The 25,493-nt window shown below is 40.1% G+C and overlaps 1 pseudogene; it reads right to left on the bottom strand.

Moving 5' to 3' along the window:
- Positions 1–4,597: 4,597 nt before the first annotated feature.
- Positions 4,598–6,223, bottom strand: LOC129670920 (phostensin-like; annotated as a pseudogene).
- Between the last annotated feature and the right edge of the window lie 19,270 nt (positions 6,224–25,493).

Below are 25,493 nucleotides of genomic sequence, written 5' to 3'. Positions count from 1 at the left end.
ACAGTAAGATTATACATGTCTATAGACAATTTGAGACATCATTAATGATCACACACCAAAGTGAGCATAATATTTTATTGGTAGATTTATCTCTCTATCCATCTGTATTGAGGTTTTAAAAATTATTATACGATAGACTACATTCATTTAATAAAGTGCATAACTAAGACTCTTATAAATACACATATCAAATAAAAAATATGAGTCAGTTATATTCTTTTTGCACAGATTCAAAAGAAAATACTCTTCTTTGAAGGATATGTTATCGTCTGTGCCTAAAGTGTAAACATAGCCATTTCCTAAAGCTTTGTGAAAAAAAAGTTTTTTCTTTCATTTTTGTATTAAGGAATCTTTTTTTTTCTTAATTGAATTACTTGAGTTGTTGCTTTTTAACTTCTTGAGTTCTTTATATATTCTGATGTTAACCATTTGTCATATACAGGGTTTGTGAAGATCCTTTCCCAATGCATAGGCTGTCGTTTTGTTCTGCAGACAGTGTTCTTTTATTTAAAGAAGATTTTCAGTTTTATGAGGTCCCATTTACTGATTGTTGATCCTAGAGCCTGTGCTGTCCTGTTCAAGAAGTTATGTCCTGTGCCAATGAGTTAAAGGCTCTTCCCACTTATTCTCTTAACAGATTTAGTGTGTCTGGTTTTATGTTGAGGTCTTTGATCCACTTGGACTTTAGTTTTGTGCAGGGTTATAAATATGGATCTATTTGCATTTCTCTACATGTGGACATCCAGTTAGGCCAGCACCATTTGTTGAAGATGCTGTCTTTTTTTCCCATTGTATGGTTTTGGCTTCTTTGTCAAAAAACATGTATCAGGGAAATGCAAATAAAAATAACCATGAGATTTCACCTTACACCCATCAAAATGGTTAAGATCAAAAACTCAAGTGACAATACATGCTGGAGAGGATGTGGAGAAAGGGGAACCCTCCTCCATTGCTGGTGGGAATGTAAACTTGTACAACCCCTTTGGAAATCAACCTGGCATTTTCTCAGAAAATTAGGAATAGTGTTTACTCAACATGCAACTATACCACTCCTCGGCATATATCCAAAATATACTCAAGCACACAACAAAGACATTTGCTAAACCATGTTTGTAGCAGCTTCATTTCTTTAGCCAGTATCTGGAAGGAACCCAGATGTCCCTCTATTGAAGAGTAGATATATAAATTGTGGTACATTTACAGAATGGAATACTACTCAGCAATTAAAAACAAGGAAATCATGAATTTTTCAAGCAAATGGTAGGAACTAGTGGCAGATGATATGATAGTATATATGAGCGACCCCCAAAATTGAACAAGAGAACTCCTTCAGCTGATAAACACCTCCAGCAAAAGGGCTGGATACAAAATTAACCAAAAAAAATCAGTAGCCCCCCCTGTATTTTAATGAAAAATGGGCTGAGAAAGAAATTAAGGAGGTAACACCCTTCACAATAACCACAAAGCAACATAAAGTATCTTGGTGTAACTGTAACCAAGCAAGAAAAAGACTTTTATGAAAAAAAAAATTCAAGTCTCTGAAGAAAGCAATTGAAGAAGATATCAGAAGATAGAAACATCTCCCATGCTCATGGATCAATAAGATTAACTTCGTGAAAATGGTCATCCTACCATGAACAATCTATAGATTCCATGCAATTCCCATTAAAATACCAACACAAATTTTATACAATTCTCAACTTCATATGGAATAATGAAAATTCCAGACTAGGTAAAACAATCCTCTACAAGAAAATATCTTCTGGAGCTTTCTCCATCCCCAATCTCAAGCTGTACTATAGAGCAACAGTAATAAAAACTGCATGGCACTGGCACAAACAAAAGGGTGGATCAATGAATTGAATCAAAGATCCAGAAATAAACCCAAACATCTACAGTTACTTGATTTTTGTCAGATACAAAAACCATACAATGGAAAAACATAGCATCTACAACAAACAGTGCCAGTCTAACTGGATGTCCCCATGTAGAAAAATGCAAATAAACCCATATTTATTACCTTGCACAAAACTAAAGTCCAAGTGGATCAAAGATTTCAACATAAAACCAGACAAACTAGATCCGTTGGAAGAAAAAGTGGGGAAAAGCCTTGAACTCATTGTCACAGGAGACAACTTTCTGAACAAAACACCAACATCTCACCCTCTGTGGTCTTCAGTAGTAAATGGGACCTAGTGAAACTGAAAATCAAAGGAGCTGTCAACAGAAAAAAATGACAGCCTACAGACTTGGAAATATCTTCACCAACCCTGTCTCTGCCAGAAGGCTAATATCCAGTATATATAAGAACTAAAAAACTTTTGGCAGAGCACAGGGAGTCTTGTGGAAGAAGAGCTTGGGAGAATAGAAGTACATGGAGGGGACAGGAGCCCCACAAGGAGACCAACAAAGCTAAAATTCTGATCCCAGGGGGTCCTTCAGAGACTGATTGCAATAACTAAGAACTATGCGTGGAGAGGACCTATACCTCCTGCTCAGATGTAGCTTATTGGCAGCTCAGTGTCCATGTGGATCCAGAGAAAGGGGAGCAGGGGCTTCCTCTGTCATGAACTCAGTTGCCTGCTCTTTGATCATTTGCTCCTGGGGATGCAGCCTTACCAGACCACAGAGGAAGAGGATCCATGTAGTCTTGATGAGACTTGATAAGTTATGGGCAGATGTCAAAGGAAGAGAACTCCCCCTTTAAGTGGACTAGGGGAAGGCAATAGGGGGAAGGAGGAGGGAGAGTGGGACTGGGAGGAGTTGAGGGAGAGGCCTTAAGTAGGGATATATAATGAATAAATTGTAAAAAAATATGTATAAACCCGTCGTGATTTTACTCACTAATGAAGATGAAAATCCCTCATATCTTAGCAAATGAAGAGAAAGGAAAGTAATGAAAAGGTAACCTTTTCCATACAAACATCTTTTTACATTTGAATAAAATTTATTCAGAGTAAAATATTATATGAAAAATCAATTTTCAATAAAACAAAAAATATTTCTTGAAATATTATAAAAATGAAATCAGAAATGGAATTGATAATAATTATTCTGTATTTTTAAAAATTTTTCTAATTTGTTCTTTATATAAAATTCAGTGAGAGCAAATCAATATATATATTTTTTTCGCCAATGGGTATACAAACTATACCTAAGGTTCCATGCCCAGCAGTAGATGGACAGGATAAAAAGGAACTTAATGGTATTTTTGCCATTTTGTTTTTGCCTCATCATGCTCTGAGCATTTTGTTTTAGTCTTACAAGTCTTTTGCCTATACATTGTGGATTTATTTTTGTGTTTTTATATTGGATTTTGTGGGCAACTCCAGCAAAAGTCCATTAGGGCTCATGGCCTGGGGCAGATGCAGATAACGTGACTATGGAAGCAGTCAGGGTGAGAGTAAGTGACCTGATGTTGGAGAGTCTGACCAGGGATGAACAGCCAATGCAGCCTCGGAGATGGTAGCCCAAAGTATGCTTGCCCTAGGACTGCATTCACCTGACTCGGTTGTCTGTGCAGTGACTCTGGTACTTCTCACCCTCTTGGCTTGGACCCCCTGTCCTCACCCATGGGCTGGACCCTTGGGAAGAGAATCAACAGGATTTCTGTGTGTGCACATGTGTGTGTTTCTTGTGCTTTTTCTTTGGCTCTTTTTTGCTGTTTTTGTTTTGTTATTCTGTATTTTTTATCATCTTTTCAGCTGCCCTTTTGTTTTGTAAAGAGAGAAGAAGAAATGATGAAGATTTCAGTGGGTGGGGAGAACTTGGAAGGAGTGGGAGAGGGAAAACCATAATCAGAATATATTGTATGAAAAAAACCCCTATTTTTTAAAGACATCCATTTTATTATGGAAAGTTACAAAATGAAACAAATCAGTCAGTTGACAAAGGAAAGAGGTGAAACACCTCCTTTACTTCCCCCACAATGCGAAACAATGTGACCCATGTGGAGGAAGGGGATTAAATAACTTTCATAAGATTCAAAGTTGGGGGAAACCGAGGCACAGTAATACTGAGCAAAGTTGAAGAAAGGCACACAACTCCCCAGGTCACTCTCAATGAAACAAACAGAAGGGGGTGATTCCACAGGTAGTTTGGGCTTTGCTTATAAACCTGGGACTTTGGCAGATGGGATTGGGAGCTGGTGGGTATTTTAACCAGGATGTGATCAAGCGAGAAGAAAGCTGGAAATAAAGGGGGGCTGACCTAGAAAAAGGGATGCTTGTGAATGGAGTGAGATCCCTGGTAGTGGCAGGAAGTTAAAAAAGGTTTTGGGGACAGTGTACCCTGCAGTGGGGTGTAGGTCCTATATCTCATTTCCAGGTGAATCCTGCATTCCACCACAAGCCAGGGCTTGGTGCTCACTCTTCGCTCACCAGGGATGTTCCACCCACGGGGGACCTTGGGTAAGGGGTAAATTCAGGTTACTGGTTCTGCCCCAGAAATGGGATGGAAAAATCAAGTTGGAATAAGTTCACTGCCCTTCCCTACCTGGAACATTGGCAGGGTCTGTTGGCTCTGAATCATCCAGACTCCAAAATCTTCAGGTACTCATAGGGAAAGAGGGAGCTCTGTGCCCAAAACTGAAAGATGGTCACCTCCGGCAGGACTCATCAATGATCAGGACATTGGTGCATAGCCTGCTTTGGAGCCCTGGCTGCAGTAGCAACTTCTCCCCCTTTTCCTCCTCCTCGTCTTCGACAGTCTGTTTTGCTTAGAGTTAGGAGCACTGAGGGCTTAAGGCTCCAGGCCCAGATTCTCTAGTATGCAGCTCTCAAAAGAGTATTGGTATGTGGTTTCCAGGGCTTGAGAGCTGTTTGTGATTTCTCTCTGGGAACCCCAGGACGAAGCAATTGCGGCTGAGACAGAGGTAGCCCGCCAACACCAAGATCTCCTCAGCAGTGGGTTAGTGTTTCTTCGTAGATCCAGGCCCTGCAGAATCAGCTGTGGTAGGGGTTACTGGAAGGGCTGGCTGGCAGGGCGCAAACGCCTATCTGGGTTGACAGTGAAGGTGTGTCCACTGAGCCCTCCCCAGGGCTCAGGACCTACCCCCGTTCCTGCCTTTACCTGATAGAACAGATGGCACATGAGGGGATCACTAAGGCAGTGGGGGGAAAGTTGGCGCTGGGTGTGGAGGAGACACAGGGGCTGGTGTTGGGGGCAGGGGTTCTGCTATTTCTTCTTTCTACTCTCTGGAGCCTTCAGTTCCAGAGTGCTCTGATGGGAAGGGCAAGGGCCCAGAGCAGATCGGATTTCAGATGCTTGTCCAGAACCACAGCCTCTTCCTTCTCAGCCTCCCCTCCAGCTTCCCCAGCAAAGGGCCCCTGGTCCATCTCTGAAGATGCTCGAGGATCTGGCTTTTGAGTTTCTTCTGAGCGTCTCTATGTCCTAAGGTATCCGTTTTGGAGCCTTCCCAGAGTTTAGGGTCCATTTCCAAGCTTCAGTGGGACTTGAGATCCTATCTCCATCTTCCTCAGGGCAGGGCCTCTGCTCAGTAGTCTCCATTTCTCTAAAGGTGGTATATTGCCTCACTCTTTGTCATTGGAGACTGGTCTGGGACAATCCCTGAACTCGGTTTCTCTTCCTTTCTCTCACACTCTTCCAAGCAGTCTCTTTTTCTCGTGAGTTCAGCCTCCTTCCTGTGGCCTCCACCTGTATCAAGCTCTGTTTCTGGGCGTCTCTCCAGTCAAGATTCCATTTATGGGTATTAGCCTGGCCTTCTGGTGACCAGCCTCCCCAGGGCACAGTCTGCTTACCAATTTGCTACTCTGACTCTCCTCTTGAGCATCTCCAGGGCTCAGCCTCCATTTCTGGCCTTCTCCTGGTCTTGAACTCAGGTCTCTGGTCTCTGCCAGGCTCTGCCTCCGGTCTCGAGTCACCAAAGTTCTGGAACTTGACTTTTGAGCTTCCCCTAACACCAGCCTCCTATCTCTTGCTTCCCTGTAATTTAGCCTCTCTTCTCTTGACTCTCTTTACAAATCTGATCTCTTAAATTACGAAGACTCCATCTCCATTCTAGAGCCTCCAGAGGCCCAGGCTTCCTGTCACCAAGCACCTCAGGTAACTGCTGCTGTCACTCCTATAGGATGAATCAATTATGAGGTACTGGCCCAATAGCCTCCAAAAGGACAACAGATTCATCAGGGTCTGGAGGTCTCACCTCTGTATTCCCAGGCACAAGGCTTGCTCTCCAAGAGGCAGGCCCGACCTGGATGTGCATGGTTTCAGAATTTCCCGCTTTCAGGTCTTTTTTTTTAAATTATTATCGGATGATTTATCTTGGAAATAGATATGGTTTTGTCCTGATTTTATTATTACTTTCTTATTTTCTATCTTTTTTTTATTTTTATTTTTAGTTACAATTTGTTAACTCTGTGTCCCAGCTTTATCCCGCTCCCTCATTCCCTCCCCATCCCCACACTCCCTCCCTGGTCTCCTCCCTGCCCCTCTCCAAGTCCACTGATAGGGGAGGACCTCCTCCCCTTTCATTTGACCCTGTTTTATCAGGTATCTTCAAGGCTGGCTGCAAAGTCCTCCTCTGTGGCCTAACAGGACTGCTCCTCCCCTGGGGGGGGGGGAGGACAAAGAGCCTGCCCTTGAGATCCTGTTAGAAATAGTCCTTTTTCCCCCTTGCTTTGGAAAACTACTTGGTTACTGAGGTACCACGGGCCACATCCCAGCAGAAGTTCTATGTTATATCCATAGATGGTCCTTGGTTGAATGTCAGTCTCAGAAAAGGCCCTGTGCCCAGATATATTTGGTACTTGTAGAGCTCCTATCCTTTCCCCATCATACTAACTCCCCTTCTTTCATATGATTCCCTGCACTCTGCAATGGTTTGGTTGAGTCTTAGTGTCTGCTTTGAAACACTGCTAGGTAGAGTCTTTCAGATGCCTTTTGCGGTAGACTCCTCTCATACATTCAATGCACATCCCATTTGTCTTTATAAATGAGGTGATGCTTACTTTTGTGGTTCCTGATCCTTTCTCCAAGTTCTCCAGCTCAAGAGTTTTCTCATTTTGTGTTTTCTTTATTGATTCTAATTCTGTTTTCATGCCTTGCACCATTTCTTTCATGTGTTTGAATTTGGATTCCTGCCTCTCTACGATGGACTCTATTTCTTTGTTCATTTCTTTTTTATATGCCACTAATTTTTTCTCTACTTGTGCCTCTATTTGTTTGGCTATGTTTGCCTGTGTTTCTTTAAGGGTTTTGTCTATTTCTTCTTTCTTTACCTCCAATTGACTGGCCAACTCTTTGAAAGATTTGTTCATTTCCTCCTTATGAGCCTCAAATAATTGAACAAGCATGGCTTTAAGGTCATTTTCCTGTGCTTCTGATGAATTGGAGTATCCATCGATTTTGGGGTTTGCTGGTGAAGTCATGATGTCCTGATTTATGTTGGAAGTGTTCTTTCGCCTACCCCTGGCCATTGGCTTATCTGAGACCTTCCCTGTTTGTTTTTGGATTCTGCCGATCAGACTGGTACTGTCTCTCTCTCGAGTCTGGAGAATTCTTCGGGAAGTTGAGAGAGGTCCCGTGTCCTTAGCGTGTGCTGAGGACTAGCTGTACCTGTGGGAGGAAAGTACGCAGGCGCAGAGGCAAATACAAGCGTGCGTGCGTGCGTGTGTGTGTGTGTGTGTGTGTGTGTGTGTAAGTGGGCTTGGGCGTGTGTCTCGAGGGACAGAGTGATGGCTAATGTTGAACCCTTGAGTGTGTGGGAGGGGCTCTGCAATGTATATGTCGCAGGCGCTAGTGATGATCTCAGCGCAATTTCTGGCATTAACTGCCTTAACTCCTTAATTAGACCCACAGAGCAGGAACTTCAATGTTCCAAGTGCCCCTCTGTTTCCCAAAATGGGTATATGGGTGGGAGGGGGTTCGATGCCTGGCTCCTGTTTTAGAAGGACCCCGGATCAGGGGAGCTGCAGATTCTCAAGGGTGCACTCACTTACAGGCAGGTCACTTGGAAGCTCTCGGGGTATCTAGGCTCTCTGCTCTCTGGTTTGGCCCTGCTTCTTTGATGTGCTCTTCCAGTTCCGTGCTGCTGTCACTGCCAGGTTATGAGGTCTTGCTGCAGCTGGAGATTTCAGGGTGGTCACGCCAGTAGGAATTGGGGTAACCATACTTTCTGTTCTCTGGTTTGGCCCTGGTTAGTCTTAAACTGGAGGGCTGATGTGCCCCGCCAGCTCAGTGCTGCTCTGCTGCCAGGTTAGAAAGTCCCGCTGTAACTGGAGACTGGGTTGCTAGTCCAGATGCTTTCTGGGAAGTCCTGGGGTCTCTTCACTGTGCTCTCCAAGCTTCGGAGGCCCAGCGCCTGGTGTGTCTAGCTTGTATGGCGTTTCTGTCTGGTTTTGGCGAGTATATAGCGTATTCTCTGTCACTGTGGGATTGGGCGGGCCTTACCATCAGTGATGGTGCTCCTGCGGAGCTAGTATGGCGTCTAGCAGACTCAAGCCCTGGGAGGATGGTGCAGCCGCTGCTCGAATCTGGGGCTCCAAGACACAGTACTGCTGGCCTTTGCTGATAAAGGGCTTGGGGCTCCGCCTCAGTGGCTGCAGGCCCCAGGCAGTTAGGTCTGCGCTGAGAAAGGCGAGTCCACTGTGCCGAGGAGGAGGGACGTCTGGGGGAGGGGAGTGCTGAGAGATCAAAGGATCGTTTCTTACCTTCCCCAAACAAGTCCCTGGGTGACCCGAGACCAAGGTTTTCACCTCCTGCAATGTTCCCTGTTATTTAGAAAGTCTCTCCGTTGTTTCCCTGGCTTCAGAAGTTCTTCCACTCATCAACTCAGAACTTTATCTCTTCCACAGCTCGGAAACTGTGTGTGCTAGTTGCCATCTTGGCTCCGCCCCCCACCTTTTAACTTCTTTAGCTCTTTATACATGCTGGATATCAGCTCTCTGTCAGATATAGGGTTGGTGAAGATCCTTTCCCAGTCTCTAGAAAGTATCATTCTGAGTGAGGTGTCCCAGAAGGAGAAAGACACACATGGTATATACTCACTCATATAGTCCTATAAGATATGATAAACATAATGAAATCTATACACCTAAAGAAGATAAACAAGAATGAGGACCCGGGGTAAGATGATCAATCCTCACTTAAAAAGACAAATGGGATGTGCATTGGACATAGGAGAAAACAAGCAACAGGACAGGAGCCTACAGCAGAGGGCCCCTGAAAGACTCTATCTAGCAGTATATCAAAGCAGATACTAAGACTCCTAACCAAACCTTCGGCAGAGTGCAAGGAACCATATGAAAGAAGGGGGAGTTAGTATGACGTGGAAAGAATAGGAGCTCCACAAGGACCAAATATATGTGGGCACAGGGGTGTTTTCTGAGACTGACACTCAACCAAGGACCACGTATGGATATAACCTAGAACCTCTGCTCAGATGAAGCCCGTGGTAGCTCAGTAACCAATTGTTTTCCTATAGTAAGGGGAACAGTAACGATTTCTGACAGGAACTCAATGGCAGGCTCTTTGACCTCCCCACCCCCCAAGGGAGGAGTACTCCTGCTAGGCCACAGAGGAGGACTTTGCAGCCAGTCCTGAAGATACCTCATAAGACAGGGTCAGATGAAAGGGGAGGAGGTCCTCCCTAATCAGTGGATTTGGAAAGGGGCAGGGAGGAGATGAGGGAGAGAGGGAGGGTTTGGGAGGGAATGAGTGAGCAGGATACAGCTGGGATACAGAGTTAATAAAATGTAATTAACAAAAAAATAAAAATATAAAAATAAATAAATTAAAAAAGAAAAAACTACATTATGGAAACCAGATAAAATCATGAGGAAATATATTAACATGGAAAGAACATATATAAATATTTTCTATTTTATTTCTTTTAACATGATACTAAATTCTTTTCGTTTGGTATATTCCTGTATAGAATAGCCATTATTAAATCTGGGTTTATTTTGATTGAGTTTTTTGGGTTTTTAAGTTACAGAATTCTAAGTGATTTTGTTATGTGTTCTGAATATAAGTAATTTCAGACATGGATATTACTTGGTAATATCAGTTGAGGAGGTTTTCAAACACATTTTTCAGAGAAAGAAAACAATCTTCGTAAATGTAAAAAAAAAATAAAACACTTAAGGGCATACAAGTTAAGAAAATTCATTACAAAATTTATCTTGTTAAAAATAGTCAGAATCTTACACAGAAGACTTTAATCATTTCCTCTTTTTACCAGAGTAAAAGAATTCAATTTCCATTCTGCTTTACAGTTAAAATGCTTGAATTTTAATTGTAAGAAATAAAACTGTAGTAAATAAAAGTGAAGATGATAAATGAATATGGTTATGAATCTATAAAATACCAATTAAAACAATCATGATGTGTCTTCATATCCCAGCAATGTGATTGATAATTTTATAATCAAGAGATTGGAAAATTTTGGTGAAAATGTTAAATAGTGATATCAAGTCTAGTAAACTCTGTTAATGTATAATTTTCTGACTATGTAGAAAAGGTTATGTTGATTTTCCCACAATAAAATATGCTCTTCTCCATGAATTAGTATGCCAAACCGGAGCACAAATCCAAACGTGAAGAAAACGGAAGTCAACAAAAGAATGGTAGGTGTAAAGCTTTATTTATAATACCATTCTGATTATACATCTGTGAGAGAATGTATATGACAACATGTGTGCCGATAACATAGAATCTATTCAGCAATGAAATATATTGAAATATTGATGAATGCTGCAAATGTATAGGTCGCAAAAGAGGCTTGCTGATGAATGACATAAAGCATTCTACAAAGTAATGCATAATATATAATACCATTTATATGTATTTCATTATGTCCTACTTCAAAAGCATAAAGCAACAAAATATGAAAATGTAAATGAACCAGACAACCTTCTTGATAAATTCAATTTCCCAAAGCTAAATCAAGATCAGGTAATAACATAATTAGTTATATATACCCTAAGGAAAAAGAACCTGTCATCAAAAGTCAGCCATCTCAAAAAAAGCCCAGGGGAGAATTCTGCCAGATCCTTGAAGAGCAAACACCAACAATACTCTTCAAATTAATCCACAAAATAGAAAGAGAAGGAACATTATCAAACTTATTCTGGGAGGCCACAGTCACCTTGATACCTAAGCTGCACAAAGAACCAATAACAACAATAACGAAAAGAGAACTTCAGACCAATCTTGAATATTAATGCAAAAAAAAAAAACTCAATAAGATACTCACAAACTGAATCCAAGAACACATCAAATATCATCCACCATGACCAAGCAAGCTTCATCCCAGGCACACAGGGGTGATTCAATATACAGAAATCCATCAATGTAATCCACCACATAAACAAACTGAAAGAAAAAAAAAAACACATATGATCATCTTCTTAGATACCAAAAAAGCATTTGACAAAATTCAACGTTGTCCATGTTTAAAGTTTTGGATAGATCAGGGATACAAGTCACATACCTAAACACAGTAAAAGCAATATACAGCGAGTCTATAGCCAACAACAAACTTAATGGAGAGAAACTTAAATCAATCCTACTAAAACCAGAGACAAGACAAAGTTGCCCACCATCTGCCTACCTCTTCAAAATAGTACCTCAAGTCGGAGGTAAAGCAATAACAAAGCTAAAGGAGATCAAGAGGATACAGTTGGAAAGGAGGAAGTCAAAGTATTACTTTTCACAGGTGATATGATAATATATATGAGTGACCCCCAAAAAAATTCCACCAGAGAACTCCTTCAGCTGATAAAATGCCTTCATTAATTTTTGTTGAAAATTTATTTAGCAATAACAAGCAAAATTTTATAAACTTAGATAAAGTTTTTGAATAAAAATAACTGTAGAATGAAAAAATTCAGCACCATGATCAAGCAATATGTGACGTAAAGCAATGAAAGAGCAAATTCATCTGAAATGAGAGTAAAAATCATTATGAAGAAATATTGGGAAATTATAGTGTTTCATATCTTGCTACTGATTTGGTACAGAGCTGAACAGAAATTCTCAACAGAGGAATATTGAATGACAGAGAAAAACTCTAAGAAGTTAAACACCAACAAAGAAAGTAATTAAATTAAAAAAAAATGAGGTACAGAGCTGAACAGAATTCTCAACAGAGGAATATCCAATGGCAGGGAAACATTTAAAGAAATGTTCAACAACCTTAGTCACCAGGGAGATGCAAATCAAAACAATCCTGAGATTTCACATAAACCCCTCAGAATAGCAAAGATCAAAAACTCAAGTGACAACACATCCTGGAGAGGATGTGGAGAAAGGGGAACCCTCTTCCACTGCTGTTGAGAATGTAAACTTGTATAACCACTTTGGAAATCAATCTGGCCATTTCTCAGAAAATTAGGAATAGTGCAAGCTATACCACTCATAGGCATATATCTAATATACGTGCAAGTATACAACAAGGACTTTTGCACAACTATGTTTGTAGCAGCTTTATTTGTAACAGACAGAAGCTGGTAACAACTTAGATGTCCCTCAGTTGAGGAATGGATACAGAATTATGGTACATTTATACAATGGAATATTACTTAGCTTTTACAAACAAGGAAATCATGAATTTTGGAGGCAAATGGAGGAAATTAGAAAAGGTCACCTTGAGTGAGGTAACTCAGAAACAGAAAGACACACATGGTATATACTCATCCTAAGTTGTTATTAGACTATAATATAGGATAAACACACTAAAATCAATACTCTTAAAGAGGCTAAATAACAAGGAAGACCCTAGCGAAGATGTTCAATCCTCATTCAGAAGGACAAACATACTATACACTGGAAGCAAGAGAAGACAGGAAACAGGACAGGAGTATACTATAGAGGGCCTCTCTTGTACAGATTGAGGTATAGAAGAGGCTGAGACTTACAGTCAAACTTTGGGCAGAATGCATGGAATTTTATTAAAGAAAGAACATAGAAAGACCTGTAGGTTACAGGAGCTCAAAAAAGCAACCAACAGAGACTAAAAACTGAGCACTAGTAGCCCTAAAGGGAATGATATCCCAACCAAGCACCATGCATGGAGAGGACCTAAAACCCTGGCTCAGATATAGCCTATAGACTCAGTCTCCAAGTGGGTTCCCTAGTGAGGGGAGTGAGGGATGTCTCTGGCATGAAATAAGTGGCATACTCTTTTATCACCTCCCTCTGGGTGGTACAACCTTGCCAGGCCACAAAGAAGAACAATGTAACCAGTCCTGATGAGACCTGAAAGGGTAGGCTCAGAAAAAAGGGGAGGAGGACCTCCCCTATCAGTGGAAGAGGGGAGGGGCATAGAGGGAGAAGAGGGAGGGAAGGTGGGATTGGGAGGAGAGGATGGATGTAGCCACAGCCAGGATACAAACTGAATAAATTGTAATAAATGATAATAATAATAATAAAAAGAAAAAAAAGAGAAATACTCAACATCATTAGTCATCCCTGAAATGAAAATCAAAACAACCCTGAGATTCCACCTCACACCATCAGAATGGCTAAGATAAAAAACTCAAGGATGGTTATAAGTCTTATTATCTTCTTTGATACACTGCTAGGTAGAGTCTTCAGGGGCCCTCTGCTGTAGGCTCCTGTCCTGTTGCTTGTTTTCTCCTATGTCCAATGCACATCCCATTTGTCTTTTTAAGTGAGGATTGATCATCTTACCCCGGGTCCTCATTCTTGTTTATCTTCTTTAGGTGTATAGATTTCATTATGTTTATCATATCTTATAGGACTATATGAGTGAGTATATACCATGTGTGTCTTTCTCCTTCTGGGATACAGGAACATTATGAAAGAAGGGGGAGTTAGTATGATGTGGAAAGGATAGGAGCTCCACAAGGACCAAATATATCTGGGCACAGGGGTGTTTTCTGAGACTGACACTCAACCAAGGACCATGTATGGATATAACCTAGAACCTCTACTCAGATGAAGCCTGTGGTAGCTCAGTAACCAATTGGTTTCCCATAGTAAGGGGAACAGTAACGATTTCTGACAGGAACTCAATGGCAGGCTCTTTGACCTCCTGCTAGGCCACAGAGGAGGACTTTGCAGCCAGTCCTGAAGATACCTCATAAGACAGGGTCAGATGAAAGGGGAGGAGGTCCTCCCCAATCAGTGGACTTGGAAAGGGGCAGGGAGGAGATGAGGGAGGGAAGGAGGGCTTGGAAAGAAATGAGGGAGCAGGATACAGCTGGGATACAGAGTTAATAAAATGTAACTAATAATAGAAAATAAATTAAAATTAAAAAAAAAACTCAAGGGATGACATGCTCAAGAGATTGTGGAAAAATGCAAACCCTCCTCCATTGCTGGGACACACAGCTGCATCCTCAGACCTACAAAAGCCAGAGAGCCATTACAGCAGCCCTCAGATACTGTGCCAAGGATCAACCAGTTATCCCTAGCTAGACTGACAAAACTGTGGGAATCCCTGGTCCTTCAAGAGGGCTGCACCCACAGTGTCTGGACCAGAGCAGTGCCTGCAGCCGCCATCCCAGACAGGGACACACAGCTTCTGGTCCAGAGTGAGGCACCCAGCCTCCAGACCATAGCTGCACCCCCAGGGGCCAACTCAACCTAGGTGCACATTCTCCAGGCCCAGAGCAGAGCACTCAGCCTCTGGCCCAGAGAGTTGCTGGGCGCTCCTCTCACTTTCCTGGATAGAACTAGGTGCCCCAGAATAACAGACTGAGTTTCCCTGTTGGGAGAAAACCCCACAGCTAGGGAATCAGCAGGTTCTTCAAGAGGACTGTACCTGGAAAACTGTAACAACAGCAGCAGCTCACTAAATTTATGAGAAACTCAAGTGGCTGTCTTGAGAACTTCTATGGGTAAGACGAGAGCCCCCCCCCCCCCTGCCTAACAAAGACCACAGCTACAACTCAGGGCTATAAACCTGAGGTGAGCAGTGGCAATTCCTGAGAAACACTGGCCATACAATGACCATAACCAAAAAGCAGAGGAGGACTCCTTCAGGAAAAATCATATTGCTGCCAAGGGGATTCTCCCTACCTCAGGACGCCAGGAAGCACAGAAACTAACAGCCAACACCTAAAACAGCCCAATGGGTAGAGGTCATCGTAAAAGCTCAACAAACAAAAGACAGACCAATATGGCATCTCAAGAACCCAGCCATCCAGGGGGGAACAGCCCTGGACAACGCAGCATAATAGAAAATCAAGATGACCTTACATCTATGCTGATGAAGAGGATAATAGAGGAAACAAATAAAATGCTCAACATGTCCTTAGTCATCAGGGAAATGTAAATTAAAACGACCCTAAATATTTCACCTTACACCCATCAAAATGGCTAGGATCAAAATCTCAAGTGACAATATATGTTGGAGAGGATGTGGAGAAAGTGGAACACTTCTCCACTGCTGGTGGGAATTTAAACTTGTACAACCACTCTGGAAATCAATCTGGCGCTTTCTCAGACAACCAGGAATAGCGATTCCTCAAGATCCAGCCATACCACTCCTTGTCATATACCCAAAATAGACTCAAGTACACAAAAAGGACATTTGCTCAACCATGTTTGCAGCAGCTTTATTTGTAATAGCCAGAAGCTGGAAACAGCCCAGATGCCCCTAAAACTGAAGAATGGATGTAGAAACTGTGGTACATCTATACAATGGTGTATTACTCAGCCATGAAAAATAAGGAAATCATGAAATTTGCAGGTAAATGGTGGGACCTGGAAAGGATCATCCTGAGTGAGTTGTCCCAGAAGCAAAAAGACACACACGGTATATACTCACTCATATAAACATACAACATAGAATAATCCCACTAAAATCTGTACATCTAAACAAAGTAAGCAAAAGAGAGGACCCCAACTAAAAATGCTCAATCCCCATCCTGAAAGGCAAAGAGGTTAGACATCAGAATAAAAAGAAAACAGGAAACAACCTAGGAACCTGCTATAGAGGACCTCTGAAAGCCAAAAGAAGAAAACAGGAAACAAGCTCGGAATCTGCCACAGAGGGTCTCTGAAAGCCTCTGCCGTGCAGACTGTCAAAGCAGATGCTGAGCCTGATGGCCAACTGACGGGCATAGTGAATGGAATTTTATGCAAGAAGTGGGAAATAGTAAGAGCTGGAGAGGACAGGAACTCCACAAGGAGAGCAACAGAACAAGAAAATTTGAACACAGGGAACTTCCCAGAGACTCATACTCCAACCAAGGACTATCCGTGGAGATAACCTAGAACCCTGACAATGCAGCCACTTCTGATGAGAACTGATAGACTAAGTTCAGAAAGAAGGAGAGGAGGACCTCCCCTATCAGTGGACTTGGGGAGGGGCATGCATGCAGAAAGGGGGGAGGGTGGGACCGGGAGGGGAGGAGGGAGGGGCTTATGGGGGGATACAAAATGAATAAAGTGTAATTAATAAAAAAATTCAACTAAAAAGTGCAGAAATCATTTTCATCAGGTAAATACTTAATTAAAAAATCTTGAGCAGGGAACATAGTCGACAACCATTTCTTACAAGATTTACTCAAATTTTTTTTTTAATAGGAAAAAAGTTAGGAACCTGCCACAGAAGGCCTCTGAAAGGCTCTGCCCTGCAGACTATCAAAGCAGATGCTGAGACTTATCCCCAACTGTTGGGCAGTGTGCATGGAATCTTATTTAAGAAGTGGGAAATAGTAAGATCTGGAGAGGACAGGAACCCCACAAGGAGAGCAACAGAACCAGAAAATTTTAACACAGGGGTCTTCCCAGAGACTCATACCCCAACCAAGTACCATACATGGAGATAACATAGAACCCCTGCACAAATGTAGTCCATGGCAGTTTAGTGTCCAAGTGGGTTCCATAGTAATGGGAATAGGAATAGCCTCTGACATAATCTGATTGGCCTGCTCTTTGATCACCTCCCCACTGAGGGGGGAGCAGCCTTACCAGGCTACAGAAGATGACAGTACAGCCACTCCTAATGAGATCTGATAGACTAAGATCATAAGGAAGGTGAGGAGCACCTCCCCTATCAGTGGGCTTGGGGAGGGGCATGCGTTAAGAAGGGGGATAAAGGGTGGGATCAAGAGGGGAGGAGGGAGGTGCTTATGGGTGGCTAGAAAGTGAATAAAATACAATTAATAAAAAATATATTAAAAAAAGAATATCGATTCAAAAGAAAAAAAAACTTATCTATGATAAACAGTATAAGTATTAATGAAAACCCCCAAAACGATAACCAGGAATGATAGTACATACCTGTAATTCTAGCATTTGGGAATCTGAGGCAAAAGAACGTTTTTTAATTTTTTAAAACTTTTTTTAATTAATTACTGTTTATTCACTTTATATTCCCCCTCCCCTTCCCTCTGATCCTAGTCTATCAGGTCTCATCAGGAGTAGCTGCATTGTCTTTTTCTGTGGCCTGGTAAGCTGCTCCTCCATCAGGGTGAGGTGATCAAAGAGCAGGCCAATCAGTTCATGTCAGAGACATTCCCTGTCCCCGTTACTATGGGGCCACTTAGACACTGAACTGCTATGGGCTACATCTGTGTAGGGTTTCTAGTTATCTCTATGAATGGTCCTTGTTTGGAGTATCAGTCTCACAAAATACCATTGTGCCCAGATTTTTTGGATATGTTGTTCTCCTTGTGGCGCTCCTATCCTCTCCAGGTCTTACTATCTCCTACTTCTTTCATAAGATTTTCTGAACTCCACCCATAGTTTGGCTATAAGTCTCAGCATCTGCTCTGATATCCTGAAGGGTAGAGCCTTTCAGAGGACCTCTGTGGTAGGTTCCTGTCTTGTTCTGTTTTCTCCCTCTTCTGATGTCCATCCTCTCAGCCTTTCTGAATGGGGATTGAGCATCTTAGCCAGCATCCTCCTTCTTCATTAGTTTCTTTAGGTGTACAGATTTTAGTACGTTTATCCTATATTATATACCAAATATCCACTTATGAGTATATACCTTTTTTTAATTTTTATTTTTATATTAATTAGTTTATTCCCTTTGCATCCCAGTTGTAGCCCCTCCCTCATTCCCTCCCAATCACTCTCTCCCTCCATCCTTCATCTCCTCCCTGCTCCTCGCTAAGTCCACTGATAGGGAAGGTTCTCCTCCCCTTGCATCTGACCCTAGTTTATCAGGTCTCATCAGGACTGGCTGCAATGTCCTTCTCTGTGGCCTAGCAAGGCTGTTCTTCCCTCGGCAGGCAGGGGGTGGTGTCAAAGAACCCACCACTGAGTTCATGTCAGAGACAGTCCCTGTTCCCCTTACTAGGGAAACTCACTTGAATCTTATGCTTCCATCACAAGGACCAAGTATAGATGGGCACAGGGGTCTTTTCTGAGACTTGATTCTCCAACCAAGGACCATGCATGGATATAAGATAGAAGCCTTGCTCAGATGTAGTCCATGGCAGAAGAATAGTTTTAGTCTAGCTGTAGTTACTGAGAAAATTTCATGCCAGTGTGAGCAATGAAGAAAAAAATAATATGCTTATGAATATGGAACAGAAGAAAATTACATTAAGTAACAGAAAGAAGCTCTTTAAGGAAAAGCAATAATAATGAAATGACAAGGCATCTTTAATGACCTGATACTTTCTTTTTCCTTTTTTATTCTTGCTCACAATACTTTCATTTTTTGACTTTTACTTACTTTTAAATTATTTTAATTTTATTAATTAGTTTATTCACTTTGTATCCCCCCTGTACCTTCTTCCCTCCTCCCCTCCCAATCCCAAGTACCTTGTTGTGACCCTAACCAACAGGTCAAAGACTTGTATGAAAAAAAAATTCAATTCTCTGAAGAATCAGAAGATAGAAAGATCTACTTTTATTTTTTATTACAGTTTATTCACTTTATATCCCAGCTGTTATCCCTCACTTCTTCCCTCCCAATGGCACCCTCCCTCCCTCTTCTCCCATACATTCCCCCTAGTCCACTGATAGGGGAGGTCTTCTTCCCCTTCCACATGACTCTATCCTATCAGGTCTCATCAGGACTGTCTTCCTCTGTGTCCTGGTAAGGCTGCTGCCCTCTCAGGGGATGATCAAACAGTCAGCCACTCAGTTCATGCCAGAGACAGCCTTTGTTCCCCTTACTAGGGAAAAACTAGTACTGAGCTGCCATAGGCTACATCTCATGCAAATGGATGGAACTAGAAAAGATCATCCTGAGTGAGGAATCCCAGAAGGAGAAAGACACACATGGTATATACTCACTTATAAGATATTAGACCTATAATATAGGATAATCATACTAAAATTTGTACACCTAAAGAAGCTAAGCAAGAATGAGGACCCTGGTAAGATGTTCAGTCTTCTTAATCATTTTATATTAACATAGCAACTGGCTACAAGAGTAAGACAGATCTAAGTTTTAAGAAGTAGAAAGAAATGTTAAATTGAAAACAAGAAAGAAGAATTAAACAGGTCAATTTAGAGGTTCTACATCTGAATCAATGAAAGTTATAGTATACGAGAAATGAACATACAGTGAGTGACAACAAGAGATATGCAACAGAATTAAAGACATGTCTATTTGTAATAAAACACTTTTCTGGGATCCCAAGTCAAAGAGATATAAGCAGAGACATCTAGAAGTACTTACTCATAACATTTCATAATGTTGGCACCACAAAGTAAAAGGATATTTTAAACTTTTAGTGAAACACCCATCCATGAAAAGAAAGTAATTTCAACCACATTATAAGAGGTTTAAAGATGAGTGAGGTTTTAAAATATAAAAGGAAATAAATTTCAACCAAGAAATATATATTTGAGCTAATGCTCATTAAAGTGTAATGTTAAAATGATGCATTTTTAAATGGTGTAATGTTAATTAATTGTAATGTTAATTAATTAATTGTAAACATTAATTGCCCGTCATACTTTCTGAAGCTAGCAATGAAACAATTGCATAATCAAAACAATGAGTGAGAACAGACGGAGACAAAGGATACAGAACACAGAAGACAAGCTATAGAATAAAATCCAAGTAAATAATTGTTATAATGCATAAGGATGAATCTCAAAATGACTACTCTAGACCAACTATGGTGATTAACATTCTAGCACGGAATACATTTTCTAGACTAATCCTCAAATAAGACCAGCAATAGGAAGACCACTTGCAAACTCATAGGACAACATAAGCTATACCCCTGGTGAACTCCTGAATTGGAAACATTCTGTTAATAGGATTTCATTAAAATTGGTATTCATATTAAGAATTGATAAGCACTAATATAAAACCCATAGAAAGAACTACTGAGAGGTTATGGGCATATATCCAGATTTTTATAATGTAGGAAGAAGTGAGCAATGATCACATACATAGTCTTCATATGATTTTGAAGGGCACAATGAGCTGCATTTTTAAAAGTCAAAGAAGAGCCAAGACCAAGCATACAAATAGACTACAATACTATTACATATATGTATATACATACACACACACACACACACACATATATATATATATATTTAATGATATATATGAGAAGTGATTCATAGCTAAAATTGGGATGTTACTTATATACATTAATACATTTCTCATTATAAAGTCATTTCATGGGGCTAGTGAGAGAGAGAGAGAGAGAGAGAGAGAGAGAGAGAGAGAGAGAGTGCTCAGTAGTTGAGAGCCTTTGTGACTCTTATGGAAGATCTGGCTTTGATTTCCAGTACTTAAGCAGTGGCTCATAACCATCTGTGTCTCTAGATCGAGAGGATCTAACATACTCTTCTGCCCTCCTTGGGCATCAAAGGCTCATCTCACTTAGCACATATACGTCTATGTAGACAAATCTTGACCTGCTTGCTTTCTCTTTATCTGGAATATTGCAAAAAAACATATTTTTTTTGCAATTCAAGTTTGGATTAATTTATTATCATATGAACAAAAATAGTTATCTTTCTGTCATAAACAATAAATGCTAAGGAGCTGAAATTTTAACAAACAAAATTAACCCTAAAAATACAGTTCCTAGAGGTACAAATGGCCAAACTAGGTCAGGATACCACATCAGGGGTATCTGCTCCTACACCAGTTGGACCAAGGCTACAACATATGCAGAATTTAGTGAGCCTTCCTCTACATAGCATGACGCCTTTCACTTGTATCTCAGGTGAGAGACATCAAGCTACATAAAGCACTGCACACAACATATTTAGTATGGATTTTGTGCAAATCCAGGTTCCATGATCTGTTTCAGAAATAATGGGAGAATAAATTAAACATGGCACCTATATACTGACCAAATATATTTTTTTGAGAATTAGTGGTTTCATCATGAAGTTTATTCAGAAAATAACCATTCAGATACTTTCTCTCTCCATGAGAGTTTTCCCCTTCTACATAATAAGCTAATTATCTTTTCTTTTATATATTAACATATCATTAAAATTCTTTTAGAGATTATCTAATAAGAAGTTAAGTAGTTTCCATTAAAATGAAGTAAAGTATCTGTTGTGACAGTATCTAAAATTCATCTTAATCAGGATACACAACTTCTGATTTTGTGCACCTATGCTAAAATGACTGTATGCTTACTGTGACAACCACGGTGTATTGTGAATATTCCAGCATTGAGAGAGGTTGCAGTTACTTGTACTAGACAGTAACTGTCACCTAGCTCAGTACCATATAAAATGCAGTTTGCTGGATGGGAAATATCTTAGTTGATTCCTAGAAACTCCAACACATGTAATGAATCCTCACAGTCATCCTTGCACAAATACTAAATTTGTTTATTTATAGTTCCAGGAGACTAACAAAGTAATACATTATAATTTATTTTCTATCTCTCCCTCTGATTCCTCTACCCTCTTTATACCTCATTTCATGTTTATTAATAAGGAGCATACTTTCCCTTTTATTTATATTCTGCAACCTATATTCAGGAGAATGATGAACAATTCAAGTCATCTCAATGAAGGTTAGGTCAGGAGGTATTAAAGGCCTACATAAGCATAAAGAGATTTCAGGGTACCTTTGGCAACAATAATAGCATAATACCCTGGTCAGAGCAAAAGAAAAATTTATGAACCTTATATGACCCAGAAATGCTCAGGCTAACAACACCTCATCCTAAGGAAGCATAGGTGGCAAAAATATACCAATGGAGGTACAAACCAAGAGCAAGATTCCATATGAAAGGTAATTGCACAAACACATCATTGGCCATCCAAGGCCATAACACACCCATCAAAGAAAAAGAATTCAATAGACTATTGCAATTCTAAATGCACAAAAAACAAGGGCAACTAAGTTTACAGAAGCACGATTATAGCTAATATCACATATTGCCCCTAACAAAAGGAGAGTTGAGGGACTCCCACACTCCACTCTTGGCTATATATGGATCATACAAATAAAGGCTAACAAAGAAATACTGGAGTGAAATATTGCCATAAATCAAATGGACCTAGCAGATACTTACAGAACATTTCACAGAAACACGAAAAAATATACATTTTTTCAGCAGTTCATGTAACTTTCTCCAAAAATGACTATAACTTTGGACACAAAGCAAGTGTAAACTGATACAAGAAATTGAAATAATACCCAGCACCCTATCTGACCACCATGGATTAATGCTAGTAAAAACAACAATAAAAAGCATACACACACTTATGAAAAGTAAAAAACCAACCAACCAACCAAACAAACAAACAAAACCCTGCCCAATAAAAAGACACAGCCTGCACAAGGAGAGCAACAGAACCAAAAAATTTGAACACAGGGGTCCTACCGGAGACTGATATTCCAACCAAGTACCATGCATGGAGATAAACTAGAACCCCTGCACAGATGTACCTCATAGCAGTTTAGGGTCCAAGTGGGTTACATAGTAATGGGATAAGGGACTGCCTCTGACATGAACTGATTGGCCTGCTCTTTGATCACCTCCCCCTGAGGGCGGGAGCAGCCTTACCAGGCAGCAGAAGATGACAATGCAGCCACTCCTGATGCGATCTGATAGACGAGGATCAGAAGGAAGGAAAGGAAGACTTCCCCTATCAGTGGACTTGAGGAGGGGCATGCGCAGAGAAGGGGAAGGTGGGATTAGGAGGGAAGGAGAGTGGGGTTTATGTGGGGGATACAAAGTGAATAAAGTGTAAGTAATAAAAATTAATAATAATAAAAAGAAAGCTTGAAAAATGTAACCATCAGTTGGGGTCTCCATTTCCTTCAGCTTTTTGTTACTAGTTCCTGAAAACTGGGTTTGACTTGTGAAATGTAGTTTTGACTGTGGATATGATATGACAAATTGCTTGAGTAATTACTTTGAATTCTCCAGTGATGAACTGGAATCTAGAATCATGAGCTAAGATAAATCCTTTCCCTGTTAAATTGCTTTATCTCAGGAATTTTTTTCATAATAAAAAATTAAATAAAAATTCATTCTAATCTTATTTTCTAAGTCTTAGGCAACTATTTGCTGTCCTTCACCACACATTGCTCTGATAATGTGTCTCCTTACATTCCTTCCTAATTTTGTGAACAACATTCACTACCAAGACTATAAACTCATTAATTTTCTCTTTTTCATCTTAATGTACATTTTGAGATGTTTCATATAATATTCTTCATATTCTAATAACACACTCAAAATAAAGTTATGAATGAAACACCAAATCTATCATGGGGACGTTGTTTGTTTTGAAATGACTGCAAAGTATTTTGGAATCAGGAAACTTACCACTTGTGGGAAGACCATGTCCAAGTTGGCATTTGTTGAACCTTACAATACCGAGAGTTGTTGCAGTTACTTATTGTAAAAAGTGACTGCTACCCCTCTCAGTATTGCAGAGCACACAGGTAATTAATGGAGGACATTCTGTCTTCAAGAATTAAACAACAGCTTTTGTAAATATTTTTGGCATATCATGATACATATGCATCAAATTTCTTTCTTCATAACTCCTAGGTTAGTGCAATTCCTTACCTTCCATTTAGCTCTCTGAAGAACATGATTTATAATCCATACACATGACTTTATATTTACTACAGTGTTACTATTTTGTTTACATTGTTCTTTATATACTCAGGATGTGAATAACTGAAGACCCAAATAATCTTAAAATGCTTAAATAATTAGGCACCAAACCGATGGAAAAGGGATGAACTCAACATTACCTACGCAAATGAAATCATGACCATCCCAAGGATAGATTCAGTGAAGAAAGTTGTCTTCTTGACACTAAAGACAAAGAAATTGGTGAAATGTACTTAATCTCACCAGCAACAATTCGTTAAAATGCCTGCAAGGTATAAAGTCATTCTGAAGACCCTAAGATTAACCACTCCACATTCTTTCTCTAAGTATTTTTCCTAAGTTAGCACTTATTACTTATCTTCTCTTAAATGGAACAATTACCACAACCAATACATTAGGATTCTTACCATACAAGCTTGTATTCATTCTGTAATGTCCAGAATATTCTAATTCTTGCACATAAAAGTACTTATACAAAGAAAATGTAAATATAATGATTTAGAATTTGTCTCAATACTTGTACCATTGGAACAAATACTGGTATCTCTCTATGACATGCTCAAGGTGACTATAGCTATACTACAATCAGTGCAGGTACCTCCACAACCACAGTACTTGATGAGGCATACTGTAGTTTGAGGAACCAGAAATAGTAAAGTGAAACTGCTGTGAGTCAGAGTAAAGAGATATCAAAACATCTTGAATACACTGTTTCCTATAATACCAATGTATCCTTTCTATACAGAAACATTTATATCAGTATACTTACAATGTCGGAAATCTGAATTCTGATCCCATTTATCATCATCTTAAGACAACAGGCCTACATCTTTTACCATATATTATCCTGAATAATCTGCTGTTACTCTGAATTTTTGTTAAAAACAGGTAGGTAAGTTTGATTTCATTTTATTTGTTCGCATTAAATATGTATACCATTATACTCAAAGAATAGTGCAGCTCTCAGTTGTCACCAAAAAGTTTTTCTTTTTTTTTTTTTTTTTTTTTTTTGTTAGTAGTCAACAGGCTATTATAAAGAATCACAATTTGGGAATGTGCAAATAATAAGGGAGTAGGAGTATCCATCCTCTAAAAGGGCATACAGAAATACAAACTTGATACCCAAGTGTTTGATAACATTGTGTTAAGGGCAGAAATATTTTGAAATCTAAAATACAAGGAAGTTAGATGTGATGTACTATCTTCTATATATAATAAGGCTGTTTCCCTACTGCACTTTCATCGCTAAATTGTTGATTGTACAAGACTTGCAAAAGAATGTTGGGGGAAGGACTCACAATTGCCACCCCTAGTTCAGGAGCAGTAGGATATTGATAAATTTAGAGGAAAAGTTATTCTTTTTTCAAGGACAAGCTCCCTGTTCAGTTACTTGTCCATGCTCAAGTAGTAAATATGGTCAAAATTAACTGGACACAGCATCTACACACTCTCATACACACACACACACACACACACACACACACACACACACACACACATACACACACACAAACACTCACACACCAATGT

Source organism: Psammomys obesus, unplaced genomic scaffold (genome assembly GCF_907164565.1).
Source record: "Psammomys obesus unplaced genomic scaffold, mPsaObe1.curated_primary_1811, whole genome shotgun sequence".
Taxonomy (NCBI): Eukaryota; Metazoa; Chordata; class Mammalia; order Rodentia; family Muridae; genus Psammomys; species Psammomys obesus.
This window is presented reverse-complemented; position numbering and strand designations above follow the sequence as displayed.